The 17,784-nt window shown below is 37.5% G+C and overlaps 1 pseudogene across 1 annotated transcript in view; it reads left to right on the plus strand.

Moving 5' to 3' along the window:
- Positions 1 to 17,784, plus strand: part of LOC102859000 — a 221,142-nt pseudogene that overhangs the window by 101,246 nt on the left and 102,112 nt on the right. Inside the window, exons 4-5 of the transcript XR_439012.1 lie at positions 2,261 to 2,423; positions 16,438 to 16,633. The product of XR_439012.1 is annotated as a serine-rich coiled-coil domain-containing protein 2-like (transcript). The remainder of the gene's footprint in view (positions 1 to 2,260; positions 2,424 to 16,437; positions 16,634 to 17,784) is intronic.

The raw sequence follows: 17,784 nt of genomic DNA on the forward strand, positions 1-17,784 counted from the left end.
GGTTGGTGCAGGATAGAGCAGGGTTTAGAGCTGTTGTGCATAGGGTCGCTATGAGTCGGAAACGACTCAATGGCACATAACAACAACAACAACCAAATGAATTGGCATGGTGACTATAAAAGTGGGCTTAAGTACAGTGGGGGATTGTGAGGCTGGCATAAGATTGGGTGAAGTTTAGATTTGTTTGTATAAAGAGTTGTAGTTGATTGAATAGCACCTAATGACAACAAATCTGTGCCATGGGCATAATCTAATTTTGTAATGGGATATCTTTGTTAATGAAACAGAATAAATGAGTATGTTTTGAATGGAATACTAGAAGGATGTCTTACTGTATTTTATTGACTGTGCAAAGGCATTTCACTGTGGTGATCATAACAAATTGTGACAAATGCTGAGAAGAATGGAAATCCCGGAACACTTAATTGTGCTCTGGCAAAAACTTACATAGACCAAGAAGCTGTTGTTTGAACAGAACAAGGGAACACTGCATGGTTTAAGATCAAGAAAGGGTGCAGCAGGGCTCTTTCCTTTGTCCATACCTGTTCAGTTTGTGTGCTGAGCAAATAATTCAGGAAGCTTACTTGAAGGGACAGGGTAAATAATAAACAGAGATCAATAATGATTATACGAAAAGCAGTGTATATGAATGATTGTATAATAACAATGTAAATGAAAGATTACATGAATTGAAAAGAAACATAAGGAGTTAGTCCTTAGCAAGATGCCATGCTGGGAAAGTTAGAGAGGGTCAGAAAAAAAGAAAACCTTAAGGAAATGGATGGATATAGTTATTCCGATAGTGGCCTTGCCCATGATAGAGTTCTTGAAGATGGCACCTGAGAGGGCAAGATCTGTTGGTTATAGAGTTGCTGTGAGTTTTATTCAACTTAATGGCACCTAACAGTGATATATATAAAGAAAATTTTAATGCTGTTTGTAAAACATTTGAATTATTAATGTCTTCAGGAAAAAACCCCCTATTAAAATACATATGAGAATTCAACATTTACAATTAATTTTAACAATATTATCTTTCCCCCCCAGACCAGGGAGGTTTATTTTTTGTGGGTTTTTTAAATTATTATTTTAATGAAAGTTTATAGAGACTTTGGATTTACATTCATTCATTGTTGCACATTGGAAGGTTTGCTTTTAACTAGTATGTTGTAACTATTCTGTGTTTTCAATTAGAAGAGATTTTGGTTAAGTAAAATATTTGTCTTTTAAATAAATGACCTTTTCCTCCCCTAGTTGGATATTATATTTAAGTGCTAAAGCTTTTTACCACAAAGAGGGGTGAACATGCAGGCTTTGAACTTTCTCATGCATTAATTTTTAGTCTAGAGAAACTTTGCCTGTTCTGTGACTGGGTTAGTATTTAGTTGTATTTTTAGTAACAGTCCTAACTCAATAGCTATGTAAGTGCTGAGATGGAGTCACAGTGTAACTGGGCTGGCTTCCCAAATGAGGGCTGGGAGTGGAGCAGGAAGGAAGGCTTGCTTGTCAGTGCCTTGCATGCAACTAAGTTTGAGTAGATTGCTGAGCTATACAATTCCTCCCTTGTACAAAGTAACTCTTTCAGTGAAAGCTCAGATATGTGAGGAAAAAGCTTTTTGGTGAGTGAAGGAGAACCCTGGCATGTTTCAAAGAGATTCTTTCTGCTTATTTTTGGTATTTGTCTTGTAGGGAGTACACTTGTGGTAAAGTACTGGCTTTGTTTTCAGTAGCATTTGTAAACAAACTCTTGAGCATCCATATTCGAAGAGCCTTCTGTGAGCGTCATTTAAAAATACAATTTGTTTCTGATGAAATGTTAATCTCTGCAGCTTGAAACAGTGAAAACTAACTACAAGTGTTTGGTTTCAGAATGAATTACTAACTAGACTGATAATCCAGGTGGTGATACTGATAGAAACCATTTAAAAACGATTGCTGCTGTTTAGAGTGTGTAATGTTGACTTTAGGGAAGATTTGCTTGTTTAAAATCAGTGTATTAGTTACTTGTTTACTTATGTGACTATGATTTTAAAATGCATTTTACTTTCTCCACTTCTAGTGATATTCTATAAAGTTTGTCACTAAAAAAAGTTGTCTTTTCCCTGAAGAGTTTGAATATATGATTAAATAATGTTTATTGTTATTATTTTTAGAATACAACTTTTATATTATTGACAGCACCTCACTGGTAAGCTTCAGATAGTTGACTTCCCTAGAATTGTGCCCAAGTTCGTAATTTTTCTCTTTTGAATCTGTCTAGTGGAGTGTGACAGCATGAACCGCTTTGACCGGACAGACAGGCATGTTCGGCAGTCTCAGGAAGGATTTTGGAAAAGGCCACCCCAGAGGTGGGGTGGACTGGAGCACTACCACCTCAGCCATGCTGACCGTTATCACCACCAGGGAAAAAGTGACGTGAGCCGGTGAGTACCAGTCTATCTTATATTTGCGTTTTATAAACTCTGATTAATTTTGCACTATAATTTTCCTACTAAAATTTTGTATCCAGATAAAGACACAGAAAACATTACAAAGAGGGGTCTGTAGGGGGTGTGTGTGTGTGTATATCTCGTCCTCACTGATGTAAACCCCCCCCCCCCCATTTTGGCCTAAATCCTTTTTCATTAGCTTTATTTTAGATGTATTTTATTTTTATCAAATATTTAAACTTTGAATTGTTTTAGGATTAGAGAATGATTAAATGTTTCCTCTGCCAAAAGTTTATTATTTTCCAAGTAACAATATATAATATTAGAATCAAATAATTTATTTTTTTTTCTAACGTGATAAATTCATCTTTTCCAATGGAAAGTACTACTAACAATGTGAGAATGTACATGTAGTGGTAGAAAGATTACTTTTTATCAAATGTAGGGTGTCTTTATTTTGATCCAACCCCTATACACTGGGAGCTGTGGTGAAGTAGTCCTTATGTGCTGCTATCCTAAAGGCAGCACCTCTGTTTGAATCTACCGGTGGCTCTCTGGGAGAAAGATTGGCAGTCTACTCCCATACAATTTTTATAACCTCTGAAAACCTGGTTCCAATTCAGTGATATTAATTATGCTGCTTTTGTTTTTTAATTTATATGCAAAGGGACTTTATAGTCACACAAAAATGGGGTTTAAAGTTGGCATGGTACAAGCTTAAATAACTAATTTAGCCCCTTGTAGCTTCTGTTTGCTATTTGTACCCTGCCTTTTTCTTGATCTTCCAGGATCAGGGGTAAAGAGTCTGGTTTACATGGCCATCCAATGGTAGTTATTGTTACTTTCAGTTATTTCACAAGAAGTTTGAAGTAATTTTGAAGTCATTCTAAAATACAGTTAAGAAGACTGAGTTGTTGTTGTTGTTTGATGCAGTCGAGTCATAGACGATTCATAGCAACCCTATGAATGAACAGCCTGAGCACTGTTTGTACATAGAGTTTCCGGAAGCAAGCCATTTCGGAAGTGGATGCCGCTCCTGCTTCCAGGCTTGATCTAATCGGGAAGCTCCAGCCAACACTGTCCACCATGGGTACCCATTACCACAATCGGCACATCACTGTCACAGTCTTCTGCATCACAGTAACCACAAGTTACTTCTGTACAGCAATGCACAGACCAGTGCTATACCACCTAGAAAAATGTTTGACAGGAAAACAATTTGAACCTGGCCGAGGGCTGCAGGCCCGAGGGCCCTTTTGGCTTAAGGCTGCCTCCTGGTTCAAACCCTAGGCCCAGGCTGGCTAGCCTCACTCCTGGGGACAGAGCAAACCTGCACGACAGACACATGCCTGGAAAAGCAGTCGATTCCAAAAGCTTGCCACGATTCCTGTGCTCACACCACCAATGCTCCTTCCTTCTGCCCAGACCCTGGGAGGAGCCAACCAGGAACAACATGGCTGCTTCCTCTCCTCTCCCAGCTGCCTTTGGGCTTAAGGCCGCCTCCTGGTTCAAACCCTAGGCCCAGGCTGGCTAGCCTCACTCCCAGGGACAGAGCAAACCTGCATGTCAAACACATGCCCAGAAAAGCAGTCGACTCCAAAAGTTTGCCGCGATTCCTGCACTCACACCACCAATGCTCCTTCCTTCTGGCAAGGAGAGCTCCCACAGACCCTGGGAGGAGCCAACCAGGAACAACATGGCTGCTTCAAGAAGATTGAGACACAGAGGGAATCATAGATATTAGTAATCAGAGATGAGCTGACATGGGAGAATCTTAAAATAGTGTAACGCCTGTGAGGGCCAGACCTTCACAGGGCCAGTCCATTTTCCTAGGCCTCACAGTTGGAATGGTGCAGTCTTAACACCTTCCTATCACTTACTTTAGTGCAAAATATTTCAACTTTCCTTCTCTGAGATTTCTGTTTAATGCAGATTGTGATGGTTAATTATGATGCAGACTTTCTGTTTTCTGGAATGCTCAGAGTTTATAGGAAAGACAGGTACATAGACAGTTAGGAAGTAGGATTTGAATAGCGGTGATGGGTACTTTAATACAGTGGTCTGGAGAGGATTCTAAAAGAACAGGTTTTTGTCCAAAGATGGTATAGTAGGAAAAAAAATTACTATTTAACTAATAGCAAAACCTATGACATAAGGTGATAATTCCACATAGAAAAAATAGCATGTACAAAAGCATGTAAAGTGTATGATAAGTTCAGAGGCATAGTTCTAGTGGCATAGTTCATAGCTTGTTGCATTACTCATCCAAAGGACCTGTATCTTTTGTGGTTTGAATTCACCTGCAGCTCTGTAGGAGAAAGATGGGCAATCAGAAACTTGATGGTAGTTAGCGGTGAGTTAGCACTGACTTGACAGCAGTGAGACAGCTTTCCTATTACAGTTAATAGAGAGAAATACACAATAAATACTCTTCTTCTTGTTGTTATGTGCCCTCAAGCCAAGTACAACTCATAGCTCCAGTTACTATGTCAGTCCATCTCCTCTGGAGTTCTCCTCTCCTGTGCCTCCACCCTTCCAAGCATGAGGGCTTAATTTTTTTCCTTTTAATTTTGTTGACTATTAGATCAGTGCTATATATTAGTGGCGATGGTATATATTAATTTTTTAAGACGTCTGTAGCCACAGAACTTATTTTGACCTTTGTTTTTTCTGATACTGCACTGTGACCACATGGCTCCTCAGTCACTAACATGCCATTGGTCTTAAAGTGTATTTTCAACCCCAAACCATGGCCTTTTATTACTTTCATCATTTTACGTCTCTAGGCTAAAAATCCACAATTGTTAGAGGACATACTCAGGTACAAATTTATGCCTGCTAACTTACTGCAGGCTGTTATATTCTCTTTGTCACTTGTTGATAGTGATTTTATTATTAGGCCATACAACTCTGCTCTTAATTAATGTGATATTGTTACCGCCAAACAACTAAAATTAAAGTCTCCATCAGCAATAGCACTGCTTTGTTTTCTCCCTTCTGCCCCTGGTAATTAAAAAAAAAAAAAAATTGTTACTCTGTATTTATCTTTTCTTATCTTTTAATTTAAATAATTTCATATTTACCCCTATGTGATTGATTCATTTCACCCAACATAATGTCTTTATTCTCCATGCATTTTATAGCATGTATCAGTAACAGCACTCTATTTCTTACTGGCTGAATGAGTGGCATCCATTATGTGTATATACTGCATTGTTATGTGTATGTACTGCATTTTGTTTATCTACTGATGGACATTTAGGTAGTTTTCCACATTTGGGCTATTGTGAGTACAGACTGCAGTGAACATTGTTGTACAAGTATCTGTGTGAGTCTCTGCTTTCCAGTATTTTAGGTTTATACCTAAGAATAATATGATAATACCGTTTTCTGGGTTGTTTTTTTTTGAGGTACCTCTACATACTTTTCCACAATGGCTGTATGATTTTGCGTTCTCACAAGCAATAGAGGTCTGGTTTCCACATATCCTCATTATAATTTTTATTTTTGTTTGTTTGTTCCTTTGCTTCTGGTAATCTTAGCTTATCCTTACTCACTTCTGTAAAGTCAGACTCGACTCATAGCTGAGCCTCCATTCAGTTTCTGATGCTATAAATTGCCTGGGAAGTGATTGACTGTCTTTCTCCTGCAGAGCTCCTGGTGGATTCAAACCACCAAAGAGGCATTGCCTTTGAGTGCAACTTCCTAATAAAAATGTCACCAGAATTCTCTGTTTCAAGCAAACTCAAACCAAGTCCTATCAAGTTGGTCCTCATAGCTAACCTTCCATTGTATTACCTATGCTGTAAATTAATTTTCCCATCTTTGTCCTAAGGAATGGGTAATGGATTTGAACCACCAGAGAGGTGTGGCCTTTGAGTTAACAGTGAATCTTTTTATGAGCCAGGCTACCAGAATTCCCCTTGTTGTTACTGTGTGCTGTTGAATTGGAACTGATTAATAATGGACCCTGCGTTGGGTTTTCAGATGCTATAAATTACATGAAAGGAGATTGCCTGTTTTTTTTTCCGCTTGGAACAGACAGTGGATTTGAATTGCCTACTGTTAAGCTGGCAATACAGCTCTTTACCTCCTAGGCCACCAGAGCTCTCTTAACTCCCTTTGCTATTGGTTATACTGTAGAATTAGAACTAACTCAAAACTGATCCACCAGTGGGTTTTTAGAGACAACAGAACACCCAGGGGAAGAGTGCCCATCTTTCTTCCAATAAGAGAAGCTGGTGCATATGAACTATGTGCCTTTGGGTGGAGTGCACCTCCTACCACTAAGCCACCAGAGCTCTCGCAAGCTCATCTTATTAAGAGTTAAATAGTATGTCACTGTGGTTTTGATTTCCATCTCTTATACCTGGCCAACTGACTGGAAGAGATCCATATTTATTCTCATTCCAAAAGAAGGTGACCCAACAGAATGTGGAAATTATCAAATGATATCATTAATATCATACTCAAGCAAGATATTGCTGAAGTTTATCCAGAAACGACTGAAACAGTACATCAGCAGAGAACTGCCAGATGTGTAGGCTGGATTTAGAAGAAGCCATGGTACTAGGGACATGATAGCCAACATTAGAAAAATCTTTGCTGAAAGCAGAGAGTACCAGAGGAATGTCTGTCTGTGTTTGACTCTTCAAAGGCATATGACTTTGTGGATCATAATAAATTGTGGCTAACTTTGAGAAAAATGGGGATCCCAGAACAGTTAATTGTGCTCATGCAAAACCTATATTTGGACCAGGAAGCAGTTGTTAGAACAGAGCAGGGAAATACTGCAGCATTCAGGATCACGAAAGTTGTGTGTCAGGGATGCAGCATATCTCCAAACCTTTTCAATCTGTATGCAGAACATATCATCCGGGAGGCTGGACTTTATTAGGAGGAATGTGGCATCAGAATTGGAGGAAGATTCATCAGCAACCCATGTTATTCAGATGACACAACCTTGCTTGCTGAAACTGAAGGGGACATGAGGTATTTGCTGCAGAAGGTCAAGAACTGTAGTCTTCAATATGGATTGAAGCTCAACATCAAGAAGACAAAACGGTTGAGATTGTTGATAACTTCAGTTTGCTTGCTTCCACAATCAACACTGTTGGTACCAGCAGTCAGGACATCAAAAGGTGAATTGCATTGGGAAAATCTACTGTCAAGGACCTCTCTAGATTAACTGAAGAGCAAAGATGTCAGTCTGGAGACTAAGGTGCACCTGATCCAGGTCATGATCTTTGCACTTACTTGCTATTCATCCGAGAGCTGGACAATAACTAAAGATGATAGAAGAAAGATTGATGCCTTTGAGTTGTGGTACTGGAGAACAATGTTGAACATACTGTGGATTACCAGAAGAACAAACAGGTCTGACCTTGAGAAGGTGAAACCAGGCTGTTCTTTGGAGGCAAGGATTTTGAAACTTTGTCTCACATACTTTGGGCATGTGAACAGGAGGGACCAGTCCTTGGAGAGGGACATCATGCTTGAAAGTGTGGAGGAACAGCACAGGAGAGGAAGGCCCAGAATAAGATTAATGGACTCACTTTCTAGAGAAATGGGTTAAGCTCTATAAGAAACTATGATATTAGTTCAGGATAGAGCAAGTTACAGAGCTAATGTACATAGGGGTCACTTTGAGTCACAGACAACTCAATGACCCATTACGACAGCACAACATAACGACTATAATTATAGCAGGCAGCTTTTTCATGTGTTGTTATAGCTGGTTTGGAACCAGTTCATAGCTGACCCTTCATTGGGTTTTCAGCAGGATTGCAGTGAGTTGTGTGGGAAGAAATTACCCATTCTTCTTCCAGAGCAGCTAGTGGATTGGAAATGCATACCTTTGGCATTATACAATCCCTTTCCACTAAGCCACTGTTGTTGTTTGCTGTTGAGTCGGAACCAATTAATAACTGACCCTTCCGTGGGTTTTTAGAGGCAGTTAATCACATGGGAGGAGATTGTCCATCCTTCTTCATTGGAGTGGCTAGTGGATTCAAACTACTGGTCTTTAGGTTAGTAGTCCAACACATTACACCATCAGAGCTCCTTGTAGTATGTTTCAAAATCAGGAAATATGAGCCCTTCTCCTTTGGATATTCAGAGCCTCTTGTCACTTATATAAAGTTGGAAATTGACTTCTTAAATTTAATTTTTGAAAAGAAGACTGTTGGAATTTTGATTGAGAGTGTATTGAATATATGTGTTGATTCTTTAGCACTACTGGGTGATTGGCAGCATTATAATAGATGGTGAAGAGATTTAGATTGTTAACAGCTTTAGTTTGCTTGACTTCACAATCAACACTCTTGGCTCAGCAGCCAGGAAATCTGCGTCAGGGACCTCTCTGGATTACTGAAGAGCAATGACGTCAGTCAGGAGACTAAAGTGCACCTGATCCAGGCCATATCTTTAGTTACTTACTATATGTCAGAAAGCTGGACAATGACTAGGGATGATAGAAGAATTGATGCCTTTGAGCTGTGGTGCTGGAGAACAGTATTGAATGCATTATGGACTGCAAGCAGAACAAGTTCGTTCTGGAGAGGGTGAAAACAGCCTGCTCCTTGGAGGCAAGGATTCTGAGGCTTCATCTGACTTACTTTGGACATGTTTCAAGCAGGGCCCAGTCCTAGGAGAGGGACATCATGCTTGAAAGGTAGGAGGGACAGTGCAAGAGAGGAAGACCTTGGATGAGATGGGTTGATTCAGTGACTGGGATAATGAGGTTAGGTGTTTCAGAGTCAGTAAGTTTGGCGCAGGATAGAGCAGGTTTCAAGACTGTTGTTCACAGGGTCACTATGAGTCCCAAGTGACTTGATGGCACATAACAGCAACAACAATCCATGCACATAGAACATCTTTGCATTTATCTTTTTTCCAGGAATATTTTAGTTTTCATTGTGTAAGTACTTTGTATCCCTGATTAGATTAATTCTTAAATTTTTATTCTTTAATTGCTGTGTTACAATAGCAAAGAGACTAAAACCCAAATGCCCATCAACAATTGAATGGATAGAAAAGACTATGGTATATTTACACAATGGAATACTATGCAGCATTGAAAAACAAGGAACTAAAAATATTACACAATGTGGGTGAGCCTGGAGGACATATTATACTGAGAGAAATATCTGAGTCACAAAGGGATAAATATTGCATAACACCACTGTTGTAAAATAGGACTGACATAAGGCTTGGAAGGAAACTAAGAAAAGGTGAACACTGCATTGGGACAGATGAAGGAAAGAACTCTTTAAAAGGAATATATGATTAGACATTATTTGTATGACAGCAGTCTAGAATAAGGGGTTCATAGCAAAGTGGACTGGAGGAGGTGTGAGTGGGAAGGAAGGAATTAATAATGCAACAGTGAATGAATTTATTGTTTTAAGTGAATGAAGGGGTGGTAGGGAGGAAAATGTGCAAGAATGAATGAATGAAAATCTAACTTTTCTGTAAATTTAGTTAAAATCACAATTAAAAAAAGAAAATATTATCCTTTAATATACTATTATAAATGAAATTGTGTCCTTAATACTATTTCATATTTTTCATTGATAGTATATTACACTCAACTGATTTTTGTTTGTTGACTTTGTATACCCTGTAGCTTTGCTGAATTTATTAGCTATTAGACGTTTTCTTGCATTTATACAGGATCATGCCATCTGTAATATAGAGATGCTTCTTCTTTCCAATTTAAATACCTTTTATTACAGTTTCTTACTGCTCTGACTAGGCTTCCTGTTCTGTTTTGAAAGTTCAGGTTCTCAAAAAAAAAAAAAGACAGTTCAGGTTCTCTTGTGTGAAATGTGTCATCTCAGATTCTGAAGTCTCACAGTCCTCATCATCTTTCTTTTCTGCTGTTTCTCTTTTGTCTTCATAGTCTCTTTTTCTTTTCTGAAAATAATTGATGTTTCACATTAGCTTTATTATCCCATCTTTATCTGTCTTTTATCTTTGACTTTCTCGCTTACTCATTTTCTCCAGCAAACTTCACATGGTATTCTAGTGAAGTATTATGTTATCTGTAATCTGTTGTCAAATAATTTAGCAAATATTTATGGATAAAAAAGCACACGTGCCACAGTTTTAACACTCAACAAAGAAAATGAAGGCTATATGGTTTTACATTTCTAGTTAAAATGTTTTCCAGGTAAAGAAGTCCTAAATTATTCATAGTAAGTATAATAAAAGAGGTCTCTGGTAGCCTACTGGCAAGAAGCTGCACTGCAATCCCGAAGGCATGTAGTTCGAGGCCACCAGCTGCTCCACGGGAGGAGAATGGGCAGTCTCCTCTCATGTGATTAACTGCCTCTGAAAACCCACTGGAGAGTCAACTATGGGTTGGTTCCGACTTGATGGTAAAGAACAATAACGACAAGTATAATAATAGACTTTAAAGAAATTACTATAATGCTTAAGCATTATAGTATATATTTTCTGATTTAATTCTTAAACCAATCTCATGAAATAAATACTGTCATGATCTTCATACTGTACATCAGGAAAAAAGCATAGAGATTAAATGTTTAGTGTATTCTACAGTTATTAAGTGACACAAGTGATATTTTAACACATGTGTTCTATGAAGAGAATATAAAAATGAATAGGACAGTATCCCTGTTTTTAAAGGATTTATAACATTAGTAGAAGAGGCACATTTTATATTTCTTGTAATTTAGGCTGTTAAGGCTCATAAAAGTGTAGTTTAATTTGTGACATCAGGAAGGAGTCATGAAAGAGGTAGAATTTCAGTCTTTCTCAAAGATGAAAATTATTTTTAAATATCATGATAGAGATATTTGAAGTTCAGCCTCTATGAAATGGATATTTTATTCCATAACCAGTAGAGAACATTGAGAGTTGAAGAAATCGTGGGCAAAGATACAAAATATTTTCAATAGCTAGTTAAACATAAATCATACATTTAGCTGACACTCTGTACCACTGAATTTTCTACATGACTTTATTTGCCCTTTTATTTGTTAAGTAGCAAAGATTTCATTGACTATTCCTTTATAATGTGAGGTCTTTGCCCCTTTTACTTTATTTATATATATATATATATATATATATGTATATATATATATATATATCTCACTATAGATAGATAGAGATATATATCACTCTATTTATAGCATATACAGATAAATATGTAGAAATATTGTCTGCCAAACCTGTATGGCTTTGTATGTAGACATACATTTGCCTGCATATACGTAATTATCATGCTTGTTAGACTATATATCCTCTAAGATTAATGTCTGCTGTTACTGTTGATGCCAGGTGATGTATCTGATAGTATTTTTATTTGTTATCTGTAACTCTTGTGTACCTCCTTATAACATCCTTTTCCTTAATAATATATGCTCATCACACCTTTATTGTTTATTGCCTTTTCTTTCACACAATTTAATACATATCTCTTACCTACATTTTTCTCTCCCAGCCCGTACTGTCCCTGTTGTAGTTAGGTACTGCCAAGTTGGTTCTGACTCATAGTTAAGCATACCAAAACCTTGCCCTGTCTAGTGCCATCCTCATAATCTCTACTGTACTTCAGCCTATTGTGACAATCAATGACTGTTAGTCTGGCTTCTTGAATGGCTTCCTCTCCTCTGATCCTCCTCCTTCCCAAGCATGATGCCCCTTTCCACTGGACACTCCTGACAAAAAAAGGCCAAAGTATGTGAAATCAAATTTCACTGTCCTTACTTTAAGAAGTACTTCTGCTGCACTTCTTTTAAAACAGAATTCTTGTTCTTTTGGCCGTCCTTGAGTATATTTAAGTACTCATTACTAGCACCATAATTCAAAGACATTAAGTTTTCTTTACTATTCCTTCTTCTCTGTCTAGCTTAAATATGCATGTGAAACTATGGAAAATACGGATTTGAGTCAGATGCACCTTAGTCTTTAAACTGACACCTTTGCTCCTTAAGCATTTTTAAGAGGACCACCATTTTCCCAATGCAATAAATGTTTTAATTTTTTTCAGTTTTGAAATGTCTTTTTTTATTATTAAATTTTATTAATTTTAATGAACATTTACAGGGATTTTGGGTTTTCATTCATACATTGTCCACTATTTTCTCTGCCCTCCTCCCCAGTTCGTTCTTCTTTTTTTCCCCTCTTGTAAGTCTGTTTGAATTGTCCAGTTGCCACAGTGCTTGTCAAATCCAGTTCTGATTAATCTCCTTTGTCAGTGTGTCCTTTGCCATTCCCTATCACTCCTCCCAGAGAGACTTCACCCTGATTCATAAGGAAAAGGGGACAGCTATTCTCTTAGCTACTATGTTTTAATTTCTTGACTGCTTCTACTATGAGTGTTGGTTGTAAATTCAAGTAAAATTAAATTACTGACAATTTCAGTCTTTTCTCCATTTATCATGATTTTGACTATTGGTCCATCTGTAAAGATTTTTTGTTTTTCTAGAACTCTGGTGGTGAAGAGGTAATGAGCTACACTTCCAACCTGAAGATACATAGTTATATTCTTCTGAAAATCCTCTGGAAGGTCAACTATCAGTCAGTTCTGACTCATTGGTAACAATGTGAAGCCACCCAGCAATTCCTCTAAAAGAAGGCTTGTTCAGCTGCTTCTTTAAAGATTACAGCTAAGAAGCCTCTTTGGAACCATCAGTTCTTTCTAACATGTGGGGTCACCATGAGTCTCAGTCAGCTTCATAGCAATAAGGCTGAGATTTCTATTTTGATTTTATTTCTTGGCATGGACTTTGAATCGGTCTCCTTCAATTTATACCTTAGTGTTTCACTTATTTGACAAAATAGTAATTATAATTTGAGTGTTAACTAGTGCTATATTTAAAGTGCAATCCAAATTATAATTCTTTGCATTGCCCTTTTTCATGTTTAAATTTCAGAATTTTAAAATCTTGTAGATAGAAGCCTTAAAAAGAAAATAAAGAGAAAAAATTGAGGCTTCTTACTCTGGCATTCAATAAAGGAATAAAAAAGGCCAAGCCAAACCAACCACCATTTGCACCTTTCTCAGGGACAAAAAAAGAACAATACACATCCCGTCTCTTAATGGAATTAAAAATTTGGCATTGACTATAAACATACACAAATATACTAATAAATATTCTGATAGATAGTAATGCAGCACTGCATCAGGATTCTTGTGAAAGTTTAAAAAAATCTTAGGCAAAGCAGAGATTTCAAGGTCACATGTGGAGTAGACAGCAGAGTGGATTTATTGGGAAGGAGTTTAGAGAGTAGAGAGAGAGAGGACATGAATTTTAAGATGAGGGTGATGATAGCATGCTTTGGGAATTTTCCACAATTAAGGATTAAGAACTGGACACCTCACGGCACCTGTTTCCACTACTCTAGATTCAGGGATCTGAACCTGACTCCCTTTCAGTCGGCTGAGGGCAACAAAGGCCATTGCCCATCTCTTTGGAATGGTGCTCGCCCATCTCGGGAGGACCAACTGATCCATGTTTAACTGCTATTCACATGGAACCCTTTTTTACTTGGGCCTTAATAGTTCTCATTTGAATATTTGCTACTACTACCTATATCTTCTCCTGTAGTGGCTCCACCTTGCTTGCACCCTAGCCTTCAAGTCTCACTGTAACATCTGAGGTCGGAGTTCTGGGGAGATAAGGGTGGCAGGAGTCCGAGGTTTCTGTAGAAAGTGTATAAGGATCCAGGGTGGGGAGGGGAGAGCAAAGGGTCACACAATTTGAACAGTGAAGAGAGGAGGAATGGGTAAAGGAAATTGGAAAGACTCAGTATGAAAAACAATATATATGAACCTTATAAGTAAACCAGTGTAAAATAAAAATTTTATTTACATAAAACATATACACACAAAATGAAGATAGTCTTGAAAAAGCAGTCTGTTGACAATGAAGTTGAAAAATAGAGTTTAAGCTATCAACAGCCTTATAGCCATAATTATTTCTACAGGACATATTATGTGTCATGTATGTAATTTTTGTTTTCTTTGGAAAAGTATTTTCCTGTCAGACTCCAATTTTGTACTTTATTCTTCCTCCTAAATCCTTTTTTACTCAGGAAAATTTCCCAAAATATCTTAGCTTTGGTTTTTGGTTTTTTGTTTTTGGGGTTTTTTGTTTGTTTTGGGGTGGGGGTGTTGTTTTTTTTGGGTGTCTTTGTTTTTTGAGATTTTTTTTTAAGCTTTTGACTTTAAAACCACAGCTCCTAACATCTTTCCTGTTCATCTTTCATTTGGTTCTATAGATTTGTGTACATTTAACATTAATTGTATATTTGTATCACTGCATGAATAGATTGTATGTCACTATAATTGTGGATGGGTAAATTAATTCTAAATAATAGCTCAGTATTTGAAATCTGATAATTTTGAGTGAATGAAAAGAAAGAATTACATATCTCAAAATTAGGAATTTACTTATGAATCAATAACTTTAAAATTATTTTTTTATATTTAGAAAGTATAGACCTGAAATTAAGTCTGAGACATTGTTTCAAAGAAAAAGGAACTGTTGAAAAACAAATCTATATTTAGTACTTAAGAATTGATAGATTTGGAAAGGAAGTATTTCTTAAAATGTAGTAAATTTAGTAGAAACCCTATTTCTCTACAACTTGATGAGACTTTTCAAATTTAACACGTGATGAACTTTCTTAAGATTTCACGTATATAATAAAAAAGCATTATTTAAAGAAGCAACTGGAATCATATTTAAGTGATATGATGCAGTAGTTTTGGTTAAAAGATTGTATTTTTAACTGTTGTTGTTGTTAAGTGCCATCGAGTCGCAGGTGACTCACAGCGACCCTATGAAGGAGAGTCCTCGACGCTTGGGTGCCTTTCATCCTCTCTCCAGGTTCATAGGGTTTCTGGAGGCAAGCTATTATGGAAGTGATGCCACTCCTCCTTCCAATATTTTTAACTACCATGAAATATATTATCTAGTTGGTTTTACACTTCTTATGCATAATATTTGTTGAAGCTGAAGAAAATTGTACATGTTCTTGTAGTAGTTCTTTAAAATGTAATTTAACATTAGAGAATGTATAGTGCCTCCCTAAAAAGCTTTTTAATCTTGGCAAAGATTAATCTTTTTAATCTTGGCTCAGTGAGAAGAAGGAAGACCCAAGATCTTGAGGCTGGCTGAGGACTCTGTGAGGTTCACTGACACTTGGCAGCATTGATTAGATTGCCATGAATCAGAAGTGACTTGATGGTGTCGAAGAACAACTGTCTTTGTCTTTTCTCTTAAAAATGGTTTATCAACAACATTAGAACAACAGAAAAGTAAATAACAGCTCAACTATCTTAATTTTTTGCCAAATTACATAAAAACTGGGAGTCCAGCAGTGTGTCCAAGCTGGGAATTAAAAGTAAATAGCATAATTAGGCGATTACAGAACGTTTTACTTTGAAGAAACCTGATAAAATCTAAAGCCGAGCTGTGGTAAATGTAGAAAAAACAAATAAGTTTATGTTTTTCCAGATCAGGCCTTTCCAGAGAATTTTGTTTCTATTCTAGTTCTTTAGGAAGGAAGTTTATTTAACTGAAGTATAAAATATACCAGAAGGAGCAGAGTATCTTCTGCAAGAGTACAACAGATAATTTTATTAAAGATAATAAGAGTTGACTAGGGCTCTGGTGGTGTATACAGTCTGTAGCTGTGCTGCTAACCCTGAGGGTGCACCGCTGACAGTTAAAATCCTCTAGCAGCTCTGAGGGAGAAGGGTGAGCAGGCTCCTCACCTGCAATTTACAGGCTCAGAAAACCTGATGGAGAAAGAAGCACCTACGAAAAATATCTGACTTCACAGGATGAAATTTTTGAGTGAGAATTGAGTGAACCTTTTAGTAGAAACAAATTCCATGATTGAGATGACAGGCTTTGTGGTAATGATAAGAGATAGGAAAGAATTACTGAAATAATACCTTTTTTTTCTTTCTTATTAAAATTATATTGTATGTCTCCCCCATCTCCTTCTTCTTTCCCTGTACTTCCAGAGGCTCTCCTTATAGAGAATCTCCTTTGGGTAATTTTGAAAGCTATGGAGGGACTCCCTTTTTCCAGGCCCAGAAGATGTTTTTGGATGTACCAGAAAATACTGTGGTACTGGATGAAATGACTCTCCGGCACATGGTTCAAGATTGTACTGCTGTAAAAACTCAATTATTGAAACTGAAACGTCTGCTGCATCAGGTGAGTTAGTTTCTTAACATTTCTTACTCTGATAATTTGAATTGCAAAATGAATCATCTTGGTATTTTCTAAAAATAACATGGCCAGTTTTTCTAAGTGGTAAGGAATTGTGCTGCCAACACAAGGTATAGTGGCCCTAGTCCACCAATCTCTCTTTGAAGAGAGATGAACTCTTTCCTTCTGTGACTTGACTGCCTCTGAAAAGCCACCGGAGAGTCATTTGGTTCTGATTCAGCGGTACACAACAACAGTTGCACATCTAACCCAAAGGGCACATCTCTCTGGTGGTTTGAATGACTAGTGGCTCAGAGGGAGAAAGTAAGATGGGCAGTTTCCTCTCATGTGATTCACAGCTTCAGAAAACTCTGTGGAGGATCAGCTGTAAATCTGTTCTGATTCCACAGCAATGACTTTGCCTTTTGGGGATCTCTCAAAGTCGCTACATAGTGAATATCTTCAAGCACTCGCCTAATAACTCATCTCATAGTTTGAGAGTTTTAACTCAGAGGGGCCATGGGAGACAAGCCTAGCAGTTTGTAATAAAAGCTCCTAACCATGACAATTGTGTTTTGCAGTGCTTTTTTATAACACCTGGGGCTACTTTGAGTTGGAACTGATTAGAAGGCTACAAGTTTTGGTTTTATTTTGATCTCTATAGAAATGATGAATGTGTGTGATAATGTCTGTGGGATAAGAAGAAAGTGATGAGAGAGTATGAGGTCTCAGTACTGTCTCCAACATTATGTCTATATGGTATTTAATAAGCTAGTTGTTCTTTTTATTAAGTGTATAGAACCAGTATTGCAAGGCTGTTGAGAATTAGAAATAGTAGGTATAAATCATGCTGTATAATAATTGGGACAAGATTCAGATCTGTTGTTCATAGAGTTGCTAAGAGTCAGTCATCTTGAGGGAACCTAACAACGCACTGCGTAAGCAGTCATTAATCAGTGACTGCTATACCTTGATTTCAGTAAAGTGAGAAATAAACAGGAGCAGCATCAGTATTTATTTGCATTTGTTGTTTGTTGTTATGTGCCGTTGAGTCGTTTCCGACTCATAGGGACCCTATGCACAACAGCCCTAAACCCTGCTCTATCCTGCGCCAACCGCACCGCCTCTGACACACCCATCCCGATTACCCCAGTCAC

The sequence above is a fragment of the Elephantulus edwardii genome, unplaced genomic scaffold (assembly GCF_000299155.1).
Source record: "Elephantulus edwardii isolate Elephantulus edwardi_28Jun2011 unplaced genomic scaffold, EleEdw1.0 scaffold00305, whole genome shotgun sequence".
Classification (NCBI taxonomy): Eukaryota; Metazoa; Chordata; class Mammalia; order Macroscelidea; family Macroscelididae; genus Elephantulus; species Elephantulus edwardii.